Genomic DNA, 27,446 nt, shown 5'->3' on the forward strand with positions numbered 1-27,446 from the left:
GAGATTGTTCTGCCAGTTTTACCAGTATTTTCTTAAAGCAGTGAAACAAACAATGACAAAACTTTAGACATCCTGTGCGCTGAATCTAATTAAATTCAGCCACAGTGCCACTGACAACAATTGCTTTCCCTAAATCACTGCGACTCAAAACAAGACCAAATGAGCTGTTGAAAACGCTTTTATTTGCAGTGCAGTGGATGATACGCACAATGAACCTCGTCTGTAACGCTGATGAGAAGATATGTGGCTTTATCTTTAAGATGCGCCGGCTGCAGGGGAGGAGGGGGCTGCTCTGACTCAGTGCGCGGCGTGCATTGGTCTGTTTCATGCTGCCTTGCCTCCCTTCTTATCCCGGGTAAAGGCAGCCTGGCGATGCCACTGGACGATACCTTCAGTGAGGCGTGGGGGAACGCCATGACTTCATCACGTCAAGTGGAGCACTGCAAAAACATGTGATCCAAAGCAAGTCACACAGCTTTGCGTCCCAGCTCAAACTCTGATTTAAACATATGGGAAATAATGTCTGCACTGCTCAACAAACACATAGCAGATTGCTGTGATGACAGATTAGGCTATATGGTTCATTCAAATTCTGGAAACATTCAATGATATTATTGCGTTGCATTGGTTTAAAGTAATATATCCCCGAATCTAGATTTAATTATTTACTATTAAGTTAAATGTATGTTTTTGTCTTTTTTCAGTGCTTTAAACCAACGTGCCATAAAGAAAGAGGGGGGCGATGAGGGTGGAGGGGATGATGGAGAGAGCCGTGAGTTGAGGGGTGGCTGGAGAGGGAGGGCCGGACGCATGACATCATTCCCTCAGCTTCCCTGCGCGGACACAGCTCTGGTTTCTCCAAGTGCGCACGGCGGCTGCTGCTGAGGGAGCGACTCCTCCTGCCGTACCCAGACGCGTCCTGAGCAACCTGCGCTCTTGGGGTGGATTTAAAGAAAAAGAAAGAAAACATTATTTAACCCGGCAGAGGAACCCCTGAACCGCTCCTCACTGGACCTGCCGCAGGGACGCACACGTTTCACACAAACCCGGGGATTATTGCTTGTTTTAATCATGAAGATGTGAGGGTTTACAAGCTGAGAAGAAAGAAAGAGGAACTCCGAGGCTGACAAAAAAGGTAGGCGCACTTCCCTCTCTCTTTTTTCCTCTCTGTCCCGCTACTTTTGTCTGCCAGGTATTTTTTTTTTCTAAGAAGAGCAGGGAACTGCAATTGTCCAAACGCTTGAGCAAAAATGAGGCATGTGGGCATTTGGCGTCGGAGCGCACCAGTCGTGCGTTATTCCGGCGTGCCCAAAGATGAGCATGATTTCAGAATACCGCAAAGAGGCTTTTTTCGAGCTGCCACTGAGCTTTGCGATGGAGAGAGATGCTCGATAGTCCCGGACTCAGCGGGAGACCCGACTCTGCCACCGCAAAGCTGCTGCTGGTGCCGCTGCTGGTGAGCGGAGCATATCTGCTGCTCAAGCACGACGGATATCCATCATTCTGAACGACGGCCGTAACAGGCACGGCTTCCCTTTCATTCCTCCACTGAGAGTTAATTACAATTTTAATCTGCCAAATCAAAGAGAAAGCGGGCTGGTTCCGGAGCAGAGAGAGGAGGGGAAGATTCCCAAGAATTTTCCCTTACACTTGTAGGAGCTGAATGGAGAATAACGCATATTTCTCAATCCTTTTTTTTTTTTTGGGCGGAGGTGTGTGTGTGTGTGTGTGTGTGTGTGTGTGTGTGTGTGTGTGCGTGTGTGTGTGAGGAGAGGGCTCCATCTAAGAAGTGCGTCTCCATGGGGAGGGGGGGCTTCATTAGCCAAGTCAACGGTGCATTAGAATCCACAGATATGAACATGCCCGTAGATCATGAGACGCTCAGATAATCTTGCAGACATGAATCGGAAATGCCATTTTCGATGTTGCCCCCCCCACCTCTCTCTCTCTCTCTCTCTCTCTCTCTCTCTCCCTCCCTCTCTCTCTCTCTCTCCCTCCGCTGATGTGTGTGCGGACCGCCTGTTTGCTGTGATGTTAAAGCCTGAGGTATACATGTTGGACTTTCCAGAGTGCTGTGTCTACACCTCTGGACCGGATTTGCGCATCACGCTGTCAATGGCGCGTGGAAAGGAGTTGGGTTTATTTCGAGGTGCGCCACTCGAGCTTTCCACAGCCCCGAAGAGGTGGAGTCAGCGCGGCAATGACACTGACTTTTTCTAAGTGCCGGTGATGCCCTTGTTGAATGCTGGAAACTCCGGCTCCGATAAAAAAAAAAATCGCTCCCGTGTCTCCGTGGATATTTGTGGCACCTTTGCTGTTGTTTTATTCAGGGAGAAATCTAAAAGCGATCTGAAGAATATCTCAACTGCAAACTTTCAGATTGCTCTCGCTGTCTTTAGTTTCCGTTTTGCCCGTTTTCTGATGCTTCTTAGAAATTACGCGCAGATATGCAGCCACATATAAAGCTCCATCAGACCAAACGTGACATACCATAATGCTAAAGTTGTAAAAGATGTGGAGGAGCCCTGTGTGTATTCATCATCCCTGTATAACCAGTGCAAACACCTTTTTTATAAATATATTCTGCATCACTCAGATTAATTATCTTAAAGCATCAGAGGAGATTTATGGTGTCAGATGAAGGTGTAATATCATATTTTTCATCTGCAACCTTGTGTTGAAGCATTTTGACACAGAAAAAAATAATCTATTGTTATTCTTTGCCGAAGTTGTGCATTTTCCATCGTCTCCAGTTTCGATCGCAACGAGCGCATCGCCCGTCTGCAAAGCTCATAAAAGCCAGAGGAGAGAACAATATCTCGCCAGCGCCCGGGCTGTTAAAAGAAAATGGCTTTATTCATTTTTCTTTGTACCCGTGGTAACTTAGTTATAGCTTTTTTTTTATGGCGCCTAGAAATGGCTTACAGGCTTGCAGTGCAATGTAATGTAATCAAATTTATGATGTTGCTGTGTATTACAATTCCCTGTTATGCTCCGTCACATGAGAAATTTGGATTGACCCCCCCCTCACTTCTCAACACAGGAGAATGCCCAGGAGCATGGGGGCACGGCACATAACATCCACCGGTGGATTTGCATGAGAGGGAGCGCACACCCCTCTCTTGCACTCGCACCCAACCTCTCTGGAAATAGTCCTTTCTAAATTATATGCAGACTTATGCTACCACAGATTTATTCTGGCAACCAATCATATGCTTCTTGAGTTTTGCCTTTTACATTTTTCATGCACATTTTTTTTTCCAATAACAGCAGAAAGTTTGGCCTCCTGCGAGGAAGATGTTAAAATATGTGGAGCTGAACCACAGTGATGAAACAAATGATGTAATGCATGTGATGGTGTGTGCAGCTCAACACGCAAAGAGACTTGCTTTTCCCTCTCTGCTCCTCTTTGTGATGCTACGTCTTTGTGCGCTCTGGTTTTTAGGCTGCTGTTTTTAAGATGTTAATATTTCAGTCCCCGCTTCAGCACGGATGTTTCTGCTTGCTCCAGTCCTCTTCTTGGTATCAAGACGTGGTGCCACCCAATGAACACCATGACAAGAGGGACTCACTCTCACTCTCTGCTGTCTCCGCAGACAGGCCTGCGTGGACAGCTAGTACTGCAGTCCTTCCCTCACACTTAACGGGCTGGACACGTTTTATGAAGCGTCTCCTTGGCCGGCGTTAATTCATGGAGCAATCAAATACCTGTGTTGGACATGCATAGATGCCTAACACTCTAAAAAGCAGTGTTTCATTGTCGGTTCTTCTAAGATCTCAGTGGAGCCAGTGAGGGCTTTTTCTTCATTTTTTTTTTTACTAGTTGAAATAAAGGATTTCTTGAAGAACAAGCCTGTAATAGGCAATCTAATGAAAGGGTTCATCAAAGAAGCACTCAGGGGCTTTGATACCTTAAAGATACCCTGTTGAGAAGCTTTGTAGCTCAAGTAGCTGATGGGCAAGGAGACTTTTGTGTGTGATCCCTCTCTTTTTCCACACCTTTCCAATCACACAGCACTGTCACCAGCTCTAAGTGAAATTTCAAAAGATTTAGATTGCAAAGCTCTCATTTTGAAGCCTATTTAATTTGTAGAGTGCAGACCGTATAGGTCACCTTTTACTGACGTGGTTCTTGGTAATGCAGATGTGCCAGGTTAGCTTCTCACTGTGTACACATCTTACCTTGCATCAATCAACACGCCGCTCTGTATGTATGAGACGGGTGATTGGATGGCATGCTCCAGCATCCATTGTTGTCTCCTGCAGAAGCGCACCTCAATCATGCTCACCTGTCACCAGCCGGGCAGCCAAGATGAGGGAGCGTCGGCACACATTGCAAATGCTTACACACACATGCACATATACTTTTTTTACATTCATAATATGGGCTATAAGTCACACTCTGCGGCCTCATTACAGGCCACCAAGCCCAAGTGTGTGGCCATGTCATTAATGCTGTCAAAATGGGAACAGATGCGGATGGCTGGCAAAGCTGTGCCCAGATGCATAAGGCAAGAGGAGACAGAAAACAGAGAGCGAGAGAGGAGAAAATATTTAATCATAAGCACACTTTATGGAGAGCTTCGCCCATGTGCACTGCGGCAGTCTAATTACCAGGATAGCGCTTGTTAGTTGTCACCTCCAGATAAACAGCGGGCTATTTTTTTCTCTCATGTTTTTCCCCAGCCTGTGACAGAATTTGAAATTCTAAGCAGCAAAATGTCAATTTGAGAGTATCCCATCTCATCCCATCCTCACCTCCACCCCTGGAGCCACATGCGAACACACCAAAGCAATTTGTTTTTAACACATGTCAGCAGTCGGGTTAAAGACAAACTAGCGAAAGACTGACATCTCTAACCAAAACTCCAGTAGCTGATAATGCAGAGGTGATTAAGATTGAGTTAATCAATAAAGAAAAGCAGAGGAGGGGTTGTATAATGTGACAGAGCATTTTTTGTACTCAGCCTTCTGTCCAACGGTGCCATATTGTACAGTAAATCTTGTCAGGAAGCATATGGTCCTCAAATCCATATGCAAATGAGTGCTGGAATATTCTAACAGCAGTGAAAGAAATTGTCCTTGTGTCTTTTGAACAGTGGTTTGTCATTTCAAATGGCTGAGATATAAGCTCTTTAGAAGAAGTCTTGACTGCCAGAATGAGGGCAAAAAAAATGCACTATTCACAAGTTTCCCATGAACACTCTGACCTGGTTTAAGCCCATCGTGGAGCTTGACACTTTAATGGCTTTGATGCGTACACATTTTCCCGCTACACACCAAGATGTCAAGAATGGAGGAGATGGTCGATTCTGGAGTAATGCAAGGTTTCTCCTCCACTTCTAGGAAGGAGAGGGAGGCCACTCACTTGTGAGGGAAGGGGTTAAAAGCCCCAGGGCCCCTCTCTCCCTGTCAAATACGTTAAGCTTCATTTCAAAACTCCATGCCGTAAAGCGACGTCTGTTCGTGTCTGCCAGCCACAATCCTAATCACAACAATGTGAAATGGTTTAAGTGGCGGGAGGAAGTGACTTGCGCACCTTTCTTTCTTGCTCAGATGGTTTGATTATGTTGTTTTCAGTAATCACAAAAGTGCGTATGGTGGAGGGAAAAATGTAATCTCGTCAGGGAGGGTTCACTATCACCGGTGAGGAGAACACATCATAATCACTGAGGGAGTCTTGGTTCAGGTTAAAGCAGCGTGTTAGGCGTTCAAAGGCTCTTTACTCAAGGATAATTGCAGTGGAAATGTGTGTTTTTTAGAGGACCTGAGAATATGCCAACAAATTGTGTGTTCAGATGTTGTCCAAAATACACAGTCAGAGGGGACATGACAGTGTAGGGTGGAAACTGTGGGGCAAATTACAATGTGTGCAGTATGTCCCATCTATTAAAAGCTTTTCCGGTTTGCAGTATACCCGCGGATGTACAAACAGCTATTAGCGGATTACTTTGATATTTCTGAATAAAGCTTAAAAACGATGATTTCCCTAGCAAGGTCTGGTGTTATAGGCAGTATCTTTTTTTTTTTTTTTTTTTTACATGATTTTTAAATAGATTTATGGTCATTAAGTCACACTGGACATTGGAGAAATAATATCCTAGCAAAATTTAAGTCTGTTGCTAAAAGTACGTTTATCATGTTCGTGTCTTCGGATTTGACTGAGGTGTAAGAAGTATGAATTTTGAGTAGGATCAGTAAAAGCAGTCAGGTGATGCTGATGCTGATGATACCTCCCCACCTCACAGTTTGAGAACCTCTGTTTTGCAATAATAAGCTTTAAGAAGATGAAGTGACTGAAATATTTATCAGCGTGTACAGGCCTTGAGCTATTACTGTACATCCAAAGATCGTAGGAAGCCACGGATGTGAATGAATGGTGGCATTGATCTCCACTATAGCTATACGCTGTGTGAAAATTCTTGCTTCTGCTGCACTTTGCTGCTTTGCTGCTGCCAATAGGAAGTATTCAAGAAAAGTCACATTCCCAGCAATTACACTGAATGGTCACTGGTAACTGACACTGTAACGATGTGTTACTGCATGCTTTGGAGCTAACATTAGTGGGAAAAGTTGTTGCTGTCGGATTGCAAATCATGTAGATTAGAGTACGAGTAAAGCGTGATGAAGAACAGCATGCTGTATTCTTTTCTTTACTTACCACGTGGACCAGTACATCTGAACAACTTGGCGGGAGGTTTTCCCGGAAAGCAGACAATGCAGAAACCTCTCATTTGATGAGACAGATGTAAATCTCCTCGGGGAGAGAAGCTTGCAGAGGGTTATTCGCCGCCGCCCACCCCCAAGGGTCGTTACTCTTGAAGGTCACGGTAGCATTTCACCCCCCTTGCCCCCCTTTTCTTGCCCACGACAACTCCAGTGGGTATTGGCGGATGTTTCCCACCATGCTGATGAGCGGGGACTGATGATGGTGGGGGTCTGTGAGGATGATGCATCTAGACAACAGCAGGAATAACAAAACGCTGTCTCGCCTGTTTACTACCAGCCTGCATCGTACTCAGAGGCATCATAAAGAATGAATGATTCATACACTGTCTTGGATAGTCATTTATGTTTAATTCACAACTGCACAGTGAGGCGTCGGCCATGGCTTCTAGTGGTGTAGCCGGGTCGGCACTGGGAGTGGGCGACGGTTAAAAGTGCAGGTGAGGAGGAGGAGGAGGAGGTGCGGAGAATGTCACGCTAGAGCGGGGCAGAATTAAGACAGAGAGAGGAGAGCATTGGCGGTGGCCTTGTACGTTTCATCTGCAGGCCCTAATAAAACCCTCACAGGCCGGCATTGATCTCTCCCAGAATAATCCATTTAGACTGAGCGTGCCTGGCCATGTGGGGCCTCCTCAATTATTTATGGCAGAATGCTGTGCAAGCTTCCGTTGGGATGCAACAATGTGCCCTGGGAAACCTGTGAACTGCAGACTGCAGGAGAGCAACGGAGATACAGAGGGTGCAAAGGGAGAAATGGCAGATGGAGGGAGAGGACCGGTTGGAGAGAGACATGAGGAGGGACAGAGGAATGGGAGGAAGAGATGGAGGACAGAGGATCCAGGGAGATGTTGTCTGGAAGATAGTGGGAGGGGTGAGGCGTAAGAAGGAGGGAACGGAGAGAGGGAGACAGGAAGGTGAGGAGAGGGAGTGATGGGAAAGATGGGAAGCACATAGTGGAGAGACCTGTGGGAAGGAGAGATGGCGAACAAGTTAAGGAGGAGAGAGGTGAAACAGCAGATGAGTGGGAGGAATTTATGGAAGAATGCAAAAAAGAAGGCGAGAGAGTGATTGAAGTGAGGGCAGGAGAAGGGGGGGTAAGGAAAGAAGGATGGAGGGAGAGGGAGGAAGAAATAAAATGTAGGATCATGGAGGGATGAAAGAATAACACAGTAAGAAGGGCAAAGAGGGAGAGAAGGAAGGGAACAGGTGAAGGAGAAACTGCAAAGGAAAGGAAGAAATGGAGAAAAGAAGAGGGAAACTATGAAAGATCTGAAGAAAAGAGGTTGGGATAGAGGAAAAAGCAGTGGAAGGAAGAGAGGGAGGTGAGGAAGGAGAGATTAGCTAGATGGGCTAAGGAAGCGCGGGAGGAAACAAGGTAGAATTATAGATGAGACGGGGAGGAAGAGATGACTGGAAATGAGGCAGGAATAGATGGATAGGAAGAGGGTGGAGGATGGGACCTTTTTAAAGCAAGTCATGAACAACTATTGATCATGGCAGAGTTATGGTTGCTATTGTGCTAAGTGGAGACATGTCAGCTTGACTGCCAGCGCAGTCGATCATTATTCCTGCTCCACTCGCCTCTAATGCTGCGCTTTATGACAAAAAAAGCGCAAAAACGTACGGTCAGTCTTACGTCCCGCATGTTTTCAAACTCGAGGTAAATCTTCTGGTATGGTCAGATGATGACGACATGATTTTTACCCCATTGCTGTGGACATTGTGTAGTTTGAGGGCTGAATATATCGTGTTTTTCCGTGCAGAATACTGAGATGTGCGCTCAGAGCTACATAAACTCCTCTCTGTTTGCCTGGTCTATATTCTCCTATTAGCAGCTCACACACGGCTCTCATAAATCCAGGCAGATTTGTCTTACCTGATTCCCCCGGCGTTCACCATCACACTCTCCCCCTATTGCTGTAATTCCCAGCACCCTATTAGGCTTTCTACCCATCGCCTGCTGCCGAATGAGGATTTCTGATCCAGCGGAAGACAACTGGAATTGAAATTTCCATCGATGTACCCTTATTTCACATGGGCTCTAACCCCTGTGACCTCTCCAAAGCTTTTGCTGAAACATAAGAGGACTTTTTTTTTGTGAAATTTCCACAATTTGGATATGATCTTTTCTACCTTGTGCAGTAATAGCCGACAAATACCTCCTTAATTCACAAAATCTATTGTGCATTGGGACTATACAGTGGTAGTCATCTTAAAAGTCATTCAGCATGCATCTTTTATCTGCAGTACCTCGCACTAATACTGCAGGCGTTTCATTTTGAATGATATTTACAGTCATAGCCGTGGATTAGGCTGCAACACAAGCTGGCAGTTATACACCAACGCTGATTTCTCACAGATAACAAACGGGAGCAGCAGCCTCGCCGTCCTCGGAGGAATGGAGCTGTAAGTCTAGCAGCAGTCCAGTGAGCGTGCAGGAAGGAAAAGCTATTGCACTGGCAGGGTCAAGCAGCGTAATCAGATGGGCTAAACGGTGTGGCGGCGTAGCCATTAGCTAACGATAGCGTACCAGCAGGATTCTGTTTAATTAGTAGGGGCCTATTTCCCACCACTTGGCGTTCACTGAAGCAGCCACCAAAGATTTATTGTTTGTCCACAGCCATTGATTATAGGATTCTAGTAATTGTTTTGCCTTCGCTTGATTAACAAACCTGTGTTTTCTCCAGAGGCTAGCTCAATAGCAGCCTTTAATGGCGGGACCCCAGCCAAACGCTATGCTAACGGGGTGTTTACCATGATTACAGTGGAGAATGGGTGAGGCGGTTAGAGGAGGGGAAGAAAAACCTTCCTCGCCGTCTCATTTTTGCGCCAAGGGGGAGTGTTGTTTCACACCAACGAGACAGCAAACTTCATTAAGGTACCTGTGCTTCGCGCCTGGCTCCACACACACATTTTTGTGCGTGGGTGGCCCCTCCAGCTGACGTCCAGGTGCTCCGTGTTTCTCGACTCCTGTCCAGCAGCGGCGCAGGATGATCGATGCGTGGATGCAGCTTTTCAAACCGTGGCATTAGTGGCATGCTAGGAATTTCAGCAGCCTGCCTCTTTTCTTTCTCTTTTTTTTTTTTTTTTAGTGGAGGTTTCAGGGATATGGGCCGAACCCGAGAGCGCGTCACAGCTGTGGAGGAGTAGCGACATAATGAGGAGGAGGAGGAGGAGGAGGAGGAGTAGAAGGGTTGACGGAGAGCTTTTGGAGCAACTTGTGTATTTTCCAGATACTGTATATCTCAGATATATCATAAGCTCTGTCACAAGTCCTCGTGTCAAGCCCTTTACATTTCATTAGGTAGCTGTCGCAGATCCCAGCATTCCTCCTCCTCTCCCATGACACCCTGGCTGCATTCTTCCTCTCATCCCAAGAGAAAGTGTTTGGAAAAATCAATTTTTTTCCCTTTCAGCTGTCATTACGAGGAACGCTCTGCTTCCAGGACGGTTGAGAACATTTTGTTGCTACAATATCTGTTTAGTTCAACATCCAGAAAAAGACTTCATCCCTCATGCCACTCTTTCTTTCTTTTCACCACAGTGCTGTGGAATTCTCATTAATTCAGGATGTTGCTTCACTCCAGCTGACTTTACTCTTTTTCTTGCTAGTTTCTTAGTGCTTCAGTGCTGATTTTGGTGGCACGTCTTTCCAAAAAGCACACCATGCAGACTTATTCTCCTCGCACTTGCTTTCCCTTTACAGTGACATGTTTTTTTAGTAAGGACACTGCATGCTTGTTTGTTGATCTAGGAAATTCACTCAACCTTTCTAAATGAAGCAATGGTGCAGGATAAATACATGGAGGAAGTTTGATGCTAGCTGCCATTGTAACCACCACCTTCGGGCCCCAGTCTGCTTCAGTACCTCGCGTTGTGTCGTTCAGTCCATCGGTTTGCTCTGACCTGCTGATGCAAGAACACGACGCTGAGGGAGAGGAAGAAGGTCTACTTAAAGCTAATTTATTTCTGTTGTCGCTTTGTTGGGTGAAGAGGAAATGACAAATGCGAGCTGGTTGTTTATGAGGCCTGGCTAAGTGCTGGCAGGGCTGCTTTCCTCTGAGGTAGTTGGCTCTCTGTCCTTGGGAGGTGCATTGCTTTGTGGCACAGTGTGTGGCAGGCGAGCTAATGAGAGGTGAGCCTATCTGCTTCTTATTCTCCCTCTGCCTCCACGCTTTCTCCCGCTTTTTTTGCCCCTGTCCGTCTCACTTTCCTTTCCTCACTCTCTCTTCTGACCTCCTCTACCTCCCGCTCTGTCCCATCCATCCCTTTTATTTTGTTGCAAACTAAACCCCCGGAGTCAGAAAGGCAAGAAACGCACACAGGATCTCCTTCCAATCGCCCCTAGCTCGCCCTTCTTGTCTGGACTGGAAACGCGGAAACCCTCCCCTCCATCGCTTCCCGCCAGATAAATCAGTCAGACCTTTGACAAACCCCAAATACGACTGCCAATTTTTCAAAGCTGTCCCGTTCATCAGTTTGATTCATCTTCCCATAGATGGAAGGCATGTTTTCTTCCCGTGTCATCTTCCCCTCTGTACGTTTACGGTCAGTGAGTTAGCGAGGGAGGCCAGGTCAGTGCGTTCAGTGTTTGAAAAGAAAAGCAGCTCAGTGCGGCACCAGTGGCCCGGCCGTGGGCTCTAATACACTCAGAGAGATGGACAGCAGAGGGACGGGGTGAGCAGAAATGTTGCCCTCTCCGCAACCTCAGCTCGACTACATCCTCTTCCTTCTCCTCCTCCTCCTGTACACCTTTGTGCGGCGCTGTTTTAATTGACGTGGAGAAGAGAAGCTCGTTATCTGGCTGCCTGTTTCTGTTTCAAGTCGCTCAAGTTAATTTTTTTTCCCCTCTGTTCCTTGTCTGTCATTCCTCTTCTCTGTCTTTGCTTCTTGAGCTCTCCCTTCTTTCCTCTGCTTTTGTTTCTGTCTGTTTCCTCAAGCTCTCTCTCTCTCTCTCTCAGCTCAACACCACCCCGTTCCCCACTGATTGCCTGTGTTGTTCCTCCCGTCCTCTCTCTCCTCCTTGTCTCGTTATTTGCATCTCACTCTTGTCTCCCCCTCTCACCGCCTCCCCCCTGCGCTGCTCTGACTTCAAAAGCTTTTTTTAAAAAATACGTTTGCTTGAAATAAAGATCTCAACCAAACAATCTACATTCAGTGCGGGAAACAAAACAGTGGAAGTTCACCAAAAGATTGAAAAATGCTATTCCTATATGTTGAATAATTAGCATTTGTACAATAATTATTATATTGATTGATTAAACATAAAATAACGTGATCATAAGTATGTTCAAGTGTTAAAATTATTTTTAAAAACTTCCATTTGTCACCGCACATGAAGCAACCTAATTTACTGCTGATTAAATAACGCACAAACGATGGCAATGTGCCATTGTAACAGATTATCTTTTAAGACTGAAATGCATAATAGGTAGAATTTGCTCATTTGAAAATGCAGAAATCCATTCCAAACTCATTGCAGTGAATTGCATCTCATGGCCTGTTGAAAGTGGCTGTGTCTGTAGCAAATCATCTTTAAATAATTGACAGTACATCATATTTTGCATAACTGATATTTCCAGAAGATGTGTAATGATGTGTAATAGTTCAGAAATGACAACAGCATTAATGATAGCTCAACAAAACCTTTTCCATTATTCACAAGCCTATATATTCAGAATGATTAATTAATTAATTATGTAATGGTTAATAAATAACAGATTTGATCGCACTGCCTCAGCAGTATCGGTGCCGTGTGCTTTTCTGAAGCCTATAAACCAGCAAAATCAACCCGCCCACCTCTGCACTCCTTCGACGAGGCTCTTCCTCTGTTACTGAGCTATCTGTACATCCATCTGACATCAGTGAGATAAACTTGGCACTGGAAAGCTCTCTCCTCTCATCCTCTGCTCTGCCGTGCATGAAGAGCTTCGTTTGACTGACACTCCCGCATGTCCGTCTGTGTTCAGGCCCTTCAGCCCTGAAAATGAAATCACTACATTTTCGCATAGATCTGTTGAGATAAGCGCATGAAACGTACCGCCTCACCTCGCTACAGCGTGATTCCATCCTTTCCTGTGTGCTCACGAGCAGGTGACTGCAGGCGAAAAGAGGCAGGGCTGACAGGAGACAGGTAGACGGCAAATCTGCTTTGGTTTTCAATGAAACTGTTAACCAGATCTGTAGATCCATCAGAGCTTGTTTTTCAAATGTAGTGTCTGACGTGTCGAGGCCAATTTGCAGTGGTGGACGAAGTACAAAAATCTACTACTCAAAGTGTCGATACTTCTAGTCAAATATTACTGCATTACAGGTAAGGGCTGTTTACTCAAATTTTTACTTGAGTATTCAAAAACATATTTTTAATCTCAATACACTGTTGTGTTGTTGCCATAACGACTCAAACAACATGCTGAATGCACAGAGTTGAGTGAGACCCGTAGAATAAAAAGCTTGGAGCTTATCAATACTACAACCTTTAATAAATTAGCCTCTTTTAATACAGGGTTATGGTACATATTCTTGTATTTATTTGACTAGATTAAAACATATATTTCTGAAAGGACTTTAGCCAGTAATGCTAACCTGCATTAGTCCATGTCAGCAGTGGATTCACACAGGACCCAGTCCCAATACAGTGACTTGGCCTGAAAATCCATAAAAAGTCATTTGAATTGACCAACCATCGCATAAAAACTGCAGCTGCTACAAGCACAGACAACTTTGTTAAAAACTAGAAAGGAACCTGTTTGACATGCTGCGTAGCTTAGCTTTGCATTACTCCACTGCTGTTCAGGCACACTACGCTTCTTTGTACGTCGCCTTCCAAGAATAGCTGTTAAGTGCGCATGTGTCATGGGACCCCACGCACTCCTCCTGGGTCAAATGCCAGTCCTGCTTAACATTGATACTCACCTGCCGTGTATTTCCTGGAGCTCTGAGTGCCTCTCCGCCCATTTATTTTTTCCCTTCTCCTCCGCTCCCTCTAACACGCCTGTTCTGTCACTCTGAGATGTGGCTTTAACCTCTGATGCGGTCTTTCACTGGCCGACTTTTGTTTTCGTCTATTGTTCTTAAAAGCGATTATGACCATCAGACAGGCCCATTAAATATTTAGCAGAGCTCGGGCTGCTGCTCTTGCCGGCCTCACCCACCGTGAGACGTTAAAAATGTCTTTCTCTGCAGCGTGGATGTGGGCAGATAGGGGCATGCGCTCAATTAAATGAGAGCCGCTATTTGACACGGTGGAGCAAGTGTGTTTGAAGGGCAGCGTGTTTCTTTGTCCTTTAGGCACCTGCAGACAGATTTCTGTGTGTTTGTGTGCGTGCGTGTGCTGCGTTCACTGCCATAATCATTTCTCTGTCTGCTGCGTGTGTGTATTTTTCAGTGGCTGCGCCTCAGATTACTTCGCCCTTCGATATTAGAAAATTTATTTGCGAGTCCGTCCTCCGTTTCCACTGGGGGAAGAATTGGGATGATCAGCTGCTTGAGAGAACAATAAATAAGATCCCCGGTTGTAGATTTATGGAAACACACTGCGGGACAGTAGTTTCACAAATGATCTCTCCTGCGACTGCTGCATTTAAGACTGAAGTTGAAATCTAGGAGATTGCACCTTTGTGTGATATCGAATGCCGATACAAGAGAAGATGCATTTGATGTGTCGGTTTATTATTCTGTCTTTGAAAATCGTTTTATGCTCCTTCTCCCTCCCGCTTCTGTCTGTGTTTGGTATTAGTGAGTTTTTTAACAGCTAAGATAAAGCTAAGATTTGACCCCACCAACGCGAGGTCTTATGGATTTCTTATTATTATCATTTCATCTTACGAGTTGCGAGCAATCTTAAATCACGTTCGGTGTTGAAGTGTTGAATTAATCAAGACGTTTGTTTGATCAAGGGCTCCCCGAAATAGAAAATCACAGGCTGAAAGGCTGCAACATTTATTGTCGATCTCGTCGTGCCCTTGCAGCATTGCAGAGCTTTGTTGTCTCAGCTGTTATTATTCAGAAGGATTTGAACAGAGTGAGCAGTCAGGGGTTCAGTGTCTTGCTCAAGGATGTTTTGGCTGTTCTAAAAATGAAATGTGATGTGCCAGTTATGTGACTTCCAACCACAAGCCCTGCTCGTTCGCACTGTTACTTAACTTTCGCTGCAAGAAATTGTGCCCGATATTGTGCTTCAAAATATGATCCTGCCTGCTTCCGTTGCTGCGCTGCTTTTTCTTTTGGAAACAAGTGAATTTAAATGAGACACACGCATTCAGTGGGGATTACAAGCATTCAGGGGTTTGCATGTTTTCTCTCTGTTTCTGCCCACAGTCACAGACGTGCAGGTTTGTTAAACTGAAAACTCCAAATTGTGTTTGTGTGTCTATATATTGGTCAGCGCTGTGCTAGGCGTCCAGGATGTAGCCTGCCTCTGACCCAGTGTGCGCTGGGATACGTTCCAACCCTCGTGAACCCAAATGGGATCGTAAGTTCAGCTGATGGATGGAGGAAATTTGAGCTTTACTGGAAACAAGAGACAACATGTTCACATATTTCCTCCCGAGAAGCATGGGTATAACATTCCCGCGTTCTACTCTCTCGTTGGAATAGTTTAAATAGTTTATCGACTTGCTGTTTGGACATTTTATGATCTAAGAGGCTTCATGACGGGATGAAGTCATAATTGAGCTCTACTAGCGTATGTGAATTTCCCCCTCTTAGCGGTTGTTGTGGTGGAGACAGACGGTCGATTAGTCTACCTCTCTCTGGTCTGGTTCATTCATTGCTGGTGTCACTTCCTGCTTATGGATAAGATTTCCTGGTAGAAACATGGAAAAACAGAAACGCTCTAGACTCTGCTGAAGCCGGAAAGATGAATACAAAACATACCTGGCGCAGCTTTTAAGGCTCAATAGAAGATGAAATCACTGGTTATGCTGGACATTTGTTGCAGTGAAGAGGCATATTTCAAAGACATTCATATTTTTGCAGAAGTGAAGTGTGTTAATTGATGAAAGTCCTTGGTTTTAATGACTATCTCATCGCGAGTATTGAGAACAAAGTGACAGGCTGTGATATGTGCTCGTGTGGGCCAGCCAGCTAACCCTCTCTCTTACTTCCTCTCTCTCTGAGTGTTTGCCTAATGGTTGATAATGAAGAGGGCATCTTTGCACGGATGACATGTGCACGTCCTCTATTGGACATACACACACACGCACACACACACACACACAAAGCCTGGGCTGCCTGCCCTTCACAATACCAGGCCTGACATTAATCTTTAAATGACTGTTGCTTCTTCCCCAAGACTTTCAATCCATTAGTGGCCACGTCTTGAGATGGAGAGAGATTGCCATAGAGGATAAGGCTGGGAGGAGGATGCAGGCAGCGTCTTTGTGTATGTATGTATGTGTGTATGTGTGTGTGCATTGGGTGGGACGGTGGAGAGAGGATGATGTCAATGATAACAGAGGATGAGGACAGAGAGAGAATGAAAGAGAGACAGAGAAAGGTTGAGGCAACACGGATGGATCAGAGACAGAGAGATGCAGTGATACTGAGAGAGAGAGAGAGAGAGAGAGAGAGAGATGCAGTGATACTAAGAGAGAGAGAGAGAGAGAGAGAGGATGCAGGTTTCAGCTGCTAGGATGACTGCAGCCACTAATGACCAATGATGTAGATTTTGTGTCTTTGTTAATTCAGACTTCATATTTCACGCTCCTCCTGCATGTATAGACGGAGGAGGAGCGGGATGAGCTGTCTTGTCTTGTTGGGTGATGTGAATGTCTTGTTATGTTGGGAGACTGATTTATTGCTCATCAAAATCAATGAACGCAGAATAGCAACCAGAAAAGAAGAGAATGAGTCAATGGACCTTGACTTAAGATTATTTTGTCTATATATCGTTTTCAAGGTCAAGACGGAGCTTTCACGCTCGAACGGTTAAGATGTTCTATTCCCACGCCTCTTTTTCTCCATCTAATCCAAATTCATCCCCTGTTCTCTCTCCTCCATCTCGACTCTCCCTTTCCTTCTTCGCTCTCCTTCTTCTCCGCCGCCCTCCAATGTCTCTCACCTCTCTGCCCTTCCTTTCTACTTCCCATACCTCCCTCCCCGCTCATCTCCTTTTCCACACTCCGTCCATGTGTCCCCCTGTTCCTCCTTTTGTCCACAGCTCCACACATTTCAGTTCCACCCTCACCTCTCTCTCTCTTTCTCTATTTATTCCCTCTTTGATCACTTCTTTTAAGATCTCTGCCCACTTTTTCTTCCCTCTTCCTTCTCCTCTTTCTAGTCTGTCCCTGCTCCCATTCTTCTATTCCCTCATTTTCCCCTCCTCCGTCTGAAGCCCCTTTTCTCTCCTTCCTCTTCTGCTCCCTCTCGCCTCCCCTACTTTCCTTCTTCCTCACCTCTCCTGCTTCCTCCCTTACATTCAACTCGACCTCATCCTCTCTTCTTTCCATTCTCCCTCCTCAACCCTCTTCTCTTCCCCACTTCCTCCGATCACTGCGTCTCCCTTCCTCTGCTCCTCCAGCGGTGAGCTATAGTGACTCTGACATCATTACCCTTGTTGTGACAGGTTTCATTTGTACCCTGTGGACCTATACATCAGCCTGACTGATAGTCCGGGGCCCGGGGCCAGCCGAGCCCCGCCCATCCTGGGACAGAGTAACAGACAGAATGGTCCTAAAAACCACTCCAGCTCGGGTGCCACTGGATATTTTTCCATTACTCGTTCTGATATGTCAAACCCAGTGCTCGGTCCAAACACGCCCCAAACTTCAGCCCGCTTGAAATAACAATCTGCGACAGTTTCTTATAAATAAATATCCAGTGTGGCTGAACAAAGGAAAGAAGAGAAATTCCAGATGAAAAGATGTCAAAGTAGCACTCGCACTGTTTGATTGACAGGTGATCTGTGGAAAGTGATTTAGAGAGAAACTGTGAGTGCTTAGCAAACAGCAACATCATTAAATGTGGCATTTAGTCTTAAAGTCTTATTTTTCTGTATGCAGGGGGAAATCGCGGTAGGCTTTGTAATGTGATAATTGACATGCTTCTATTTATTTATTCATGAAAAGAAATCCTTCTTCTTTAATCATGTGGCGAGTCTTGAAAAGTCATTGTATTGATTTGTACGTTTTCTGATGCAGTTTCAGCCCTTTTTCTGAAGCAACCCACATCCACAAGTGCACAGCCAATCCCATAGCTCAGTCAATACAACACACACATGCACACACTGCTTACTTCACACTTTTATTTTAATTGTGACTATGCTGTTTTATTGTCATCTCATTCCTAATAATGTGTTTTATTTATTTTTGCACCAATTTCAAGAAATTTAATTACTTCATACGTAGTTCACTTTGCATTTTTGTATGTAATGACAATACAGTTCTGTAATATATAGTTCAGATCTAAAATTTCCAGCAATAGCAGCATTTTAAAACAACTACAACACAACAAACGCCATTTGCTCCACACACAGAATGAAACACAACACAAACAAAACGATTTATATTGTATTTCATGATACAGTTCTGGTCATCAAAAAAATTGTGGTCACCTGTTCTGTGATCACTCAGTTAATTCGGCACTCTCTAAAACTAGAACTTCCCCATCAAAAACACTCATTAGCGCTGCCAAAGGATGTGTGGTCTTCCAGTCATCCCTAACCCATATCCGTCTCCGCCGCCCCGTAAATCCAGCCAATACATCAACAATACCTCCAGACTGATCGCAGCACCATTGATCTGCGGTCATATTAATGTGCGGCTTATGAGCTTGCCGGCATCCTTTGTGGCCAGACAAAAAAAATGAATCCACTTGAGTGCGGAGCTTTTAATGGCCAAACTCCCCTGTTCTTTCACAATGGTGCAGATGCCCATTGTGTGCATTCAGATGTACCGGCACAAAAGCTTGGAAAAGGACCATTAGGGAAGAATCAGATGAGCTTATATTTTACAGGCACCCGGACCCCCGTCAAATGTGAAGTGGAAGTGGAGGAATTGTAGGAGAGGCTTCAACGTAAAACTAAGTGGTACAGTAGCCAAAATCCTGCATGACAATGTTCTTGTCATGATATAACAAGATTTGATTTTTCGGATTTCTTTTTTTCTTTCTCTCTTTTTTTTTTTTAAATTTTGCTCCCTTATAAATTACCTTGGGATGAGATGTGTTTTCTCTGTGGAAAACATAATTATCACGGTGCAGCTTCTCAATACTAAATCCTATTTCTAAAATACTAACTATTGAATTTCACATCAGAATTAGGTTCCAAATAAGATTTTATTTATTTTTTTTTTTTTCTATTAAGCCCCTCATATGTGCCTGTGAGCTCAGTAACTGAGGCAATCAGATGGTTAGTTATGGTGAGGGAAATTATCTTGAGCTCGAGTTGTTTTCAGACGGCCGTGTGTGCTCATTGTGCTGTGATGCTTGCTGTTGGCTCAGCAGGAGCATTTATTAATAAAGGCTAGCTGCCTCGCTCTTTAGTCAATACCGCTCCATTCACCGGAGGTTAGCCAAGAAAGGAGTTGAGCTCAGACATTTTTCATGCGCTAGCCTCTGGAATATAGCCTTGCGGTGATAATGTGTGTGTCCGTGTGCGTGTTTCTGCTCTTGTGCAAACACCTGCGCGAGGCGGCCTACGTGTAAGCGCGCATTCGTTTTTTGTGTGAGAGTGCACACACATCTGAGCCTCTGCTTGTGTGTGTGTGTGTGTGTGCTGAAGAGACTGACCACACAGAGGGCACATTAATCATCCTGTTTTTTGCTTTTTTTCCCCTCCCTCTGCCTCATGTAGTGTGAGTTGAGGTCTGATGGATGGCTCGTCTCTCAGCCTGGATTCCAACAGAAAGGCTACAGCCTATCGACAGGCCAGAGACCCCTTGGGGGAATCCCTTACCCTACAGCCCATACATCTCTGGATGCTCAGTGTGGCTCCTCATGTATTTAGTCCACAGATGCTGTCCCTGTCTTAAAGCTGCAGTGGGGGACTGTGCACTGACAGTCCAAAAGGGCAGCACTTTAATCACGTTTTCTGGGTGCAATCGATGTGAGCAAACTGCCGGCTCATGCCAGTGTTTGCCAGACCTGCCAGGCTGTGAATCATTTATTTAAAGTAATAACAAAGCAATGAATGTGGAAGCTCGAATGCTGAGTGAGTTTGCTGCTGTTTAGGAGACCATCTGAATTGCTCCTAAATTTTTTCTTTGCATGCAGTGATTTAGTAGAGGAAGTCTTGTATGAATGTAATTTGAAGGAGACAGCGTTGCATTCAGGCTTATGGCTTGTTAATAGATGAAGACAAGCTGCGACATGCAGTGGGTGCAGTGGACAGTGTCTGCGTATCACAGAAACCACGGAACAAATTAATGACGTACACCTTCCTGTTCTTTGTCATGTCATCTGCAGTAAACAGAATGTCAATCTGAATGACAGGTGAATTCAAATCAGCTGTTGGCTGTAAAACAGGAAGTTATTTGTCCTCTTTACCGTCTCTCCTGTGGGGTTGCACTCTCAGCGGGTGGAGTGATTACAAATGAGCAAACACGCTGAATGTAGGCCAATTCTGAAGTATTCCTACCACATAAAGATTTTTTGAAAGGTGTCCAACAGCCAAGTGGATATCAAAACAAGAGTGTATGCAGTGTGGAAACTGCCTGAGTTTACTTTAATTTGACTTGGATTTTATCTAAAGCAGCCTTCAACCTTCTTAGAACATTTGTTATTTTTTGACCTTTGAATGCAATTTGCCCCTCAGTTTAAACATTTTCTGTCCTGGCTGTGAGGGAAGCGTGTGATTGGAGTTGCACTCAAAGAGGCAACACAACATAATGTATTTTAGTGAAAATCGAGTCCTTGACATTGCACCGACTACTGACGAGGAGGACCACATCTGTTCTCAGCGCGTCGTCACATACCGACGATCTTGTGATGTGAATTAATCAGTGCAAATAAAATGTTTGGTGGAAATGTGCAGCAATTACTGAATATTGCTAAAGACCTATGAATAATGTCCATATGAAGGCACTTCTTTGCAGCTGATTTAATTCCCTCAGTCATCTCAGTGCAGCGTGACGTGCACTTCTGTGCAGTCTGTGGAATTTAATGTAAAGCTTTTATGCGTACTGATCCTTTGTGGTACCTTGACTGAGCAACAAGGCTGTTGCAAGAATAACCACAAACACACATACATCAATATTTCAGTACACGTCAAGCCAGATGGTTAGAACTCAGCTTTCGACCAAACTTCCCAGTTTACCGCAGTTTAAATAATCAGGGATGTTCGAGACACATCATACTGGATACACACACTTCATCAGATCACATGAGATATCTGAAGACACTAAAAAGTTCTCTTTCATCCCTCGGGATTCTTCATATTCTTATTTAAAACCACTGGTTTGTGGGTGCAGGGGGTCACAGTTTTATGTGTCATTGCCTTCTTTCCAACTGGCAAAAGCAGTGTTGCATTTCTTTAAATGTATTTTTAATTGCAATAGAGGCAGTGGGTGTGATTTACAGCATGGTGAGCAGGATTATGACTTCAGCTGTTTTAGTAAAGTTTGATTGAGCGGGTCTGGAAACAAGTAAACAATCAGGATTGTTATAGGGACTGCGAGTTTATTTAGTCATGTTAGCGGACTTCACTGCATGTCGTTTTTACTGTGCTACTATTGCACATAGAGGTCGTCAAAAGCTGCACCTCAAAACCAGAGCGTTGTCTTGTTTGTGTTGTCTGGAAAGTTTATTAAGGAATAGAAGGAAAGTAAACAGACATTGCAAAGGTTAATGAGATTTTCCTCCATGTTTTTGATTTAAAAACTAGAGTTTGTGGGTTTGCTATCTTGAACAAAGCGATGAGTCCGCCCAGAATCCCCGCCTGAATAACTAACCCAGATACGCCATCGTGTCACATTTCCTCCGCCTTTTGTAGAAACCTCAAAATGCATCTCCTCAGGAAACATATCATGTCATTCACTCCTCTTCCTCTTTGATTGCGTCTTCCTGCTCTTTTTATGTTGAAAATTCTCCTGTATCGATGGACAAATACGCATATCAACAGATAGGACTATTCTCTGCTTTCACAGGCAGACTTTATATAAAATTACCTTTCCCACGCTCATTCATACAGTGTCACTGTGGCTCTGACCGTTTGGCATCTTAATATCCCCTGTGAGAATTTCAGGCACTTACAGGCATTGTGAATCAGTGCAGAAAAAAAAACCCAGTTGCCCTAAATGCAGCAAAAAACAGATAATCTACAGAGCATCAATAGGTAAGGTTGAATTATTAGACCCCTTACTACTACGTGCTTATAGCAGTCAGATATATCTTTGTTTTGCTGATGATTGCCAGCGGTCACTTCAATGCAGCGTTCAGGCAGCAATGTGTTGATCAGTGCTGCCGATGCCAGCACCCCTCCAGTACGTCAGAAAACATTTGGCAGCTGAGGGCAGGAGTCGTTTATATTTGACATCCTCTTTCCTCTGTGCCTCTCTTCCACATTTGTGAAAAGACGAGGACAGAATTTAGGAGTCGATCGAGGGGGAGGCCGGGCTGGGTTCCTGGGCCGGCCGGTGCTCCTGTTTGACCTTTGTTCGGATGAATTGCAGCACCGGTTGCTCGCTGTTGTCCAACGATTAATAATGCAGGGACGGCATTAGCTCCCCTCTTTTCTGAAGTGAGGGAAAGAGACGGGGACGAGGAAGTAAGGGAGGGAGGGAACTGTGAGTGGGGAGAGGAGCATTGTTTTTGTGTTGTGAGTGTTTTGAGAGTCACCATGAGAAAATACAAACAGAGAGAGAGAGAGAGAAAAAAAAACTAAAATGCAGAGGCAAACGAGGAACTCTGGAAAAAAGATGGAAGTGAGAAGGGACAGAAAAAGGAAAAAGGATGTACAGATAAACGTGACTGTAGCCTACCTTTCCTGTTTTTACTTCCTCTACGGCTGTCTCCTCCCGCCTCTTGTGTCTGTGTAACTCAGCGTTGTCATTCACCTAACCTTGGTGGCAGAGTGGAAGGCTTCTTGGCGCCTGCCAGTTGTTCTTGGCAAGGCAACGCGAGGGAATAAACCTCGGCGCTTTCATGATGAGGCGCTTAGCAGATGTCTGATGAACAGCTCGGCGAAACTTCGATCTCCCAAGGACACGGCACCTTTGGGATCTGTGACGGGGTGTGCATGTTTATGCGTGAGCGTGAAGAATCTGATTTTGAAATATCAAATCAGAATCAATGTTTACAGCTATTTGGCCTGGCGGCTCTGGTGCAGGGAGAGAGGGAGAAAAAATACCGGACTTACATAAATAGTGATACAGCGCATCGGTACAGTGACATTCCTACACAGGAGGACACTAGAATCACACCACAGCCAGCAATTTATATCAGTGTGGACACTTTTATGTAGCTCACTGTAACCTAAAAGAGCGTTAGACACAACCCAGAGGTTGTGGCCTCAGTCCTGTATCAGCATAACAACACAGGGAAGTCTTAATACTTACAGTAGAACTGTGCCCTGCCTTCATTGTACAGGTAAATGGATGATGACAGACGCTTGTGTCACCGCAGACTGACACAATTGGTGCTGACGGTTTGAGTCGACGTGTCCTGAGAGCAAAGGAAGGTCCGTCTAGATTTCCAGGTAGAGATGAAGAATTCTACCCCGGGGGATGTTTCAGCCTTGAACATAATCGAGCCTGTCCACTGCCAGCACGGATGGACTGCTCCAAAGAGAGCTGAAGCAAGGTTAGAGTGTGGATAGCATACCAAATGCTAACTGTATGCAAGGGGCAGAAGTTGCTTCCAATAATAATCGCAGGTTATCTGTGGCTATTGCTGATAATAGGTTAAAAGCAGCAAAAGAGTTGGCTTAAATAATGTGAGGCAGTTTAACAAAGGCTTCTCAGGGGTAAAAATGTCCCAGGATGTCAAGATTACCATAAACTTCCCTTATATATATATTATATATGTAATTAATTTGGTCTGCAAATGTATTTGTGGTGCTGAAAAGATTTTTTTTTGTATCACAAGCCATACTGTAACTGCAAGATTAAAGGGCATAGTGATTCAGTGTTCTCCACTGTGGATAATCCCTGAAACAGTCATTCAAGCGGAAGTCTTTCGAGTGGCTCACTCTGCATTTTGGAGTAGTTGGTGGGCCTCTTGCCCGAGTTAAATACCTTGTTCCTCCACTGATCTTTCCGCCTGGCATTAGTGGGGCCAACATATTATCTTGATTGAAATGTGGCGGCTGGTACGAGAGGTCAGAAACGGGGGTTAACAGCCGTCGTGATTAAGGCTCGTTCTCGCCTCTCCATAAGAATCACAGCAGCGTATCCTGTCAGGTACGAGGTGGCAAGTATGCAAAATGCTTAAGCAGCCGCTTCTCCACTGTGACTCCACTGCAAATTGGTCCAGCTCTCAAACGCAACTGAATCAGCGGAACGCGAGGGGGGGGGGGGCGTTGACACACATATACTAAAGCAGACAAAAGCAGCGTTCGCACACCTCGCTCACACTCAAGGTCAGGCAGTCTTGGTAAATGGTGGGATAAAAGCGCAGCATCACGTGCAGCCATGGAGCAGCAGAGATAACATCGCATTCAGCGCTGCATGAAACACTAATGCGGCTATGTATTTACGCTATGTATTTATTTATATTTGTGCTTTTTTTTTATGAGCGCCTTGTCTTCTTTTCATGATATTGAGACAAATTGTGGCGTGGCCGTGAAAGCTACTCTGCTGATTAACTCTGCGCGGATGGCTTTTTATCTGTTGGCATTTGATGTACGACATCTTTGTAAGGGCTACGGTCGAATGCAATCACGGGCCCTTTCATTGCAGGGGCCCCCCCCCCGGATTGCCTGCTAGTTCTCCAGGGAGGCCATCCTTCAGAAAATATTGACTGTTGGACAGTGAGCGCCTGTGTGTGCGTGTGTGTATTAGGAGGGTTGCTTCAGAGAGAAATTGCAAACACCTTTGTGTGTCCCTTTGTGTGTGTTGTGCTTGTCTGTCTCCATGTACTAATGGAGAAATAGGAGGAGAGAGCCATCCAGAGGCCAAAGGTCACTTGTCTTGTAAAAGGGAGAAAGGAAATTCCATTTTCCTCGATGCATTGCTCCCAAATGCACCAACTCGCCCGTCTCCGTGTTGTCCCTGGCTGTTGGTAGCATGCACTTACATATACATGAGCAGCTCCCCAGCTTCAAAAGAGTTGCATCTCATCTGCTGCATTCAAGGCTTTCTACTGCCAACCACGCCAGCTTTTCTTCTCCTTTGATCATGCCTCGATCATGAGTATATACGTTTACTTTTCTATGTCAACACTGCAACACAATCATTTTGAACATGGTCTGACTGTGGAGGCCGTCATCGGCTGTTTTCCATGAAGAAACTGGAGTGAAATGCGTGAGTTTTTCTTTTTGTTAAGTTTGCAAAGAGAAGTGGAAGGGTTGCTCGAGAGAGGCCAACTTCCTCAAAGTGACACTTTGTCGTCCCATATCTGTCCTCTTACACTGAAAAGCTTTTATGTATATTCTTTTTCATGCAGTACAAGACCGTTGTAAGGACACAGTTTCACAACAGGGTGAAGCTTTTGTGGCTCTTAGCTCTTCATTTCTTTCTAGTCGTTACTTATAGCATCCCCATAGCACATATGTATGCTCGTGCAGACTGTTTATATTTAAAAAAAAAATGTGCAAGAAAAAGTGCTTGTATTCTCAGAGTCTGGGTTGTCAATAAGTTTAATGTGCCCATGAGTCTGTTTTTAATATCAGACACTATTTCTGATACATCTAAGTATCTTAAAATACTGGAACTGACATATCTTTCTCAAAGACACCTGCCACCTTATCAAGCGACAGTAATGTGATGAATGTCGAGGGTTAATCTATAGTTGGTTAATCGATTAAAGGTTAAGGTTATGCTGAAATGAGATGGGTCAGAAAAGCAAGTAACTTGGACAAGTGAAAACATTGTTCATTTACTATTTCCTATTAACAATCAGCATTGGTGTCTCTTTCTGTGGGATGTTCCAAAAACACCTGTTTGGATCATTCCACAGGTAAACAGGTTGATTGGTAACAGGTGATAGTATCATGATTGGGTATGAAAGGAGCATCCTGGAAAGGCTCAGTTGTCCACATGCAAGGATGGAGCGAGGTTCACCACTTTGTGAAACACATGATGGTATAAAGGATGTTACTACACGGACTCAGGAACACTTTATAAAGCTGATATCAATAAAAACAGTGCATTTTGTTCTTATTTACATTTGACACAGCATCCCAGCTTTTCAGGAATCATGGCTGTACAGTGTACAGTCATATGAAACATTAAGGATGACAGCAACAAACAATATCATCTTGTTGATAGGGGCATCAGATCAGAAAACACTCATTCACAGGAGGAGTTTGTGTTATTTAAAAAAAAATTGAACATGGCATCACAGGCGTCTTGTTATGCAGGGACAGATTGTCCTCATTGTTTGAATACACTGGAATGCAAAGCCAGTAAAGCTCCTGCAGCCACGACACTATCAATTCAAACACATTGAGCCACCACCTGCACACAGCAGGTAAATGGCTAAAATTCAAATGTTAAATGTTTATTAATGGTTCAGGGGATAGTTAGGAGGCTGCACAACTGCTAATGTTCCTCCATCAGCAGTATGTCCTCTTAAAGTGTCCTTGAGCAAAACAGCGAAGCTTCGCCTGCTCTCTCATTGTAGATTCATCAGGAACGTCAGAAAATCGCCAAACAGTGAAATTCCGACGCACAGTCAGGACACACGTGGTGCTCACGGCTGGGGCACGACCGTGGCCGAGAGGCGAATACGCTTAAACCGGAGAGGAGAGACAGTTGCATTTTCTGAAGTGAAGCCTCAGACAGCTGGTGTAAGTTTATCTTACAAAGACACAGTCACTAGCTAACACACATTAATCCCCGCCTGTGCTATGAGCTTTCTGCTTGAATGACAGTAATTATCGCTTCAGTCTTGACGTGGAGACACCAACACTCTTGATGTCTTTGTTTAAACCCAAGTGAGAGCCGTGCCTCAATTGCCCACACAAATGTGATTCAAGTTACACTGCGGAACACATTTGTGTGGCTGGATATGCATTTTATTGTGTGTTATTTAGTGTGTGTGTCAACATTAATGAGAGAGAATGTATGACAGCCCCCTAATAGATTACAATAGGAAATACTCTTTTTGGAGCATTTGTGTAAATTTTGGCAAATTGGCATCATGCAGAATTACCTATTCGCAGATCTTCTTTGCATTGTACTCAAGGATGTACAGACAACTGTCAGTGCATTCATTTGATACTGAAGAAAATCTTTTTTTTTTATTTCTAAGATTTATGGACATTTGTTAGTGATGGACATAAGAGATAATGATGTCCTCAGAAAACGAGAATAAATGTATCATATCTGTGCCTTTAGATTTGACTGGGCATGACTCAGACACTTTCAATTTTGCCCCCAGAAAAGATTTAAATAATCCCCAGGTTGTTGAAATTACACCTGACCTCAAGTTCCAAACCAGATATCAGGTCCATCCAGCTGGTGTCTCTGGAGGAAGGTTAGAGGAAGGCCGGACAGGGTGCAAGGTCACACCTCAGGATGCTGCATTTGAGCTCGGGCTGAAAACATGTTTTTGCACTGTGCCGATAGTGTGTCATGTAGTGACTCTGCCTCGCTCAAGCCATGTGAGCATGTCGGGGGGAA

The 27,446-nt window shown here is 44.7% G+C and overlaps 1 protein-coding gene across 2 annotated transcripts in view; it reads left to right on the top strand.

Annotated features, from left to right (window-relative positions):
• Positions 1-1,023: 1,023 nt before the first annotated feature.
• ptprsa (protein tyrosine phosphatase receptor type Sa) overlaps positions 1,024-27,446 on the top strand; it is a 226,312-nt gene continuing 199,889 nt past the window's right edge. For both annotated transcript variants that reach the window (XM_041935428.1, XM_041935430.1), the window contains exon 1: positions 1,024-1,135. The gene's annotated coding sequence lies outside the window, so the exon portion shown is untranslated. The remainder of the gene's footprint in view (positions 1,136-27,446) is intronic.

The sequence above is a fragment of the Chelmon rostratus genome, chromosome 4, assembly GCF_017976325.1.
Source record: "Chelmon rostratus isolate fCheRos1 chromosome 4, fCheRos1.pri, whole genome shotgun sequence".
In the NCBI taxonomy this organism is placed as follows: domain Eukaryota; kingdom Metazoa; phylum Chordata; class Actinopteri; order Chaetodontiformes; family Chaetodontidae; genus Chelmon; species Chelmon rostratus.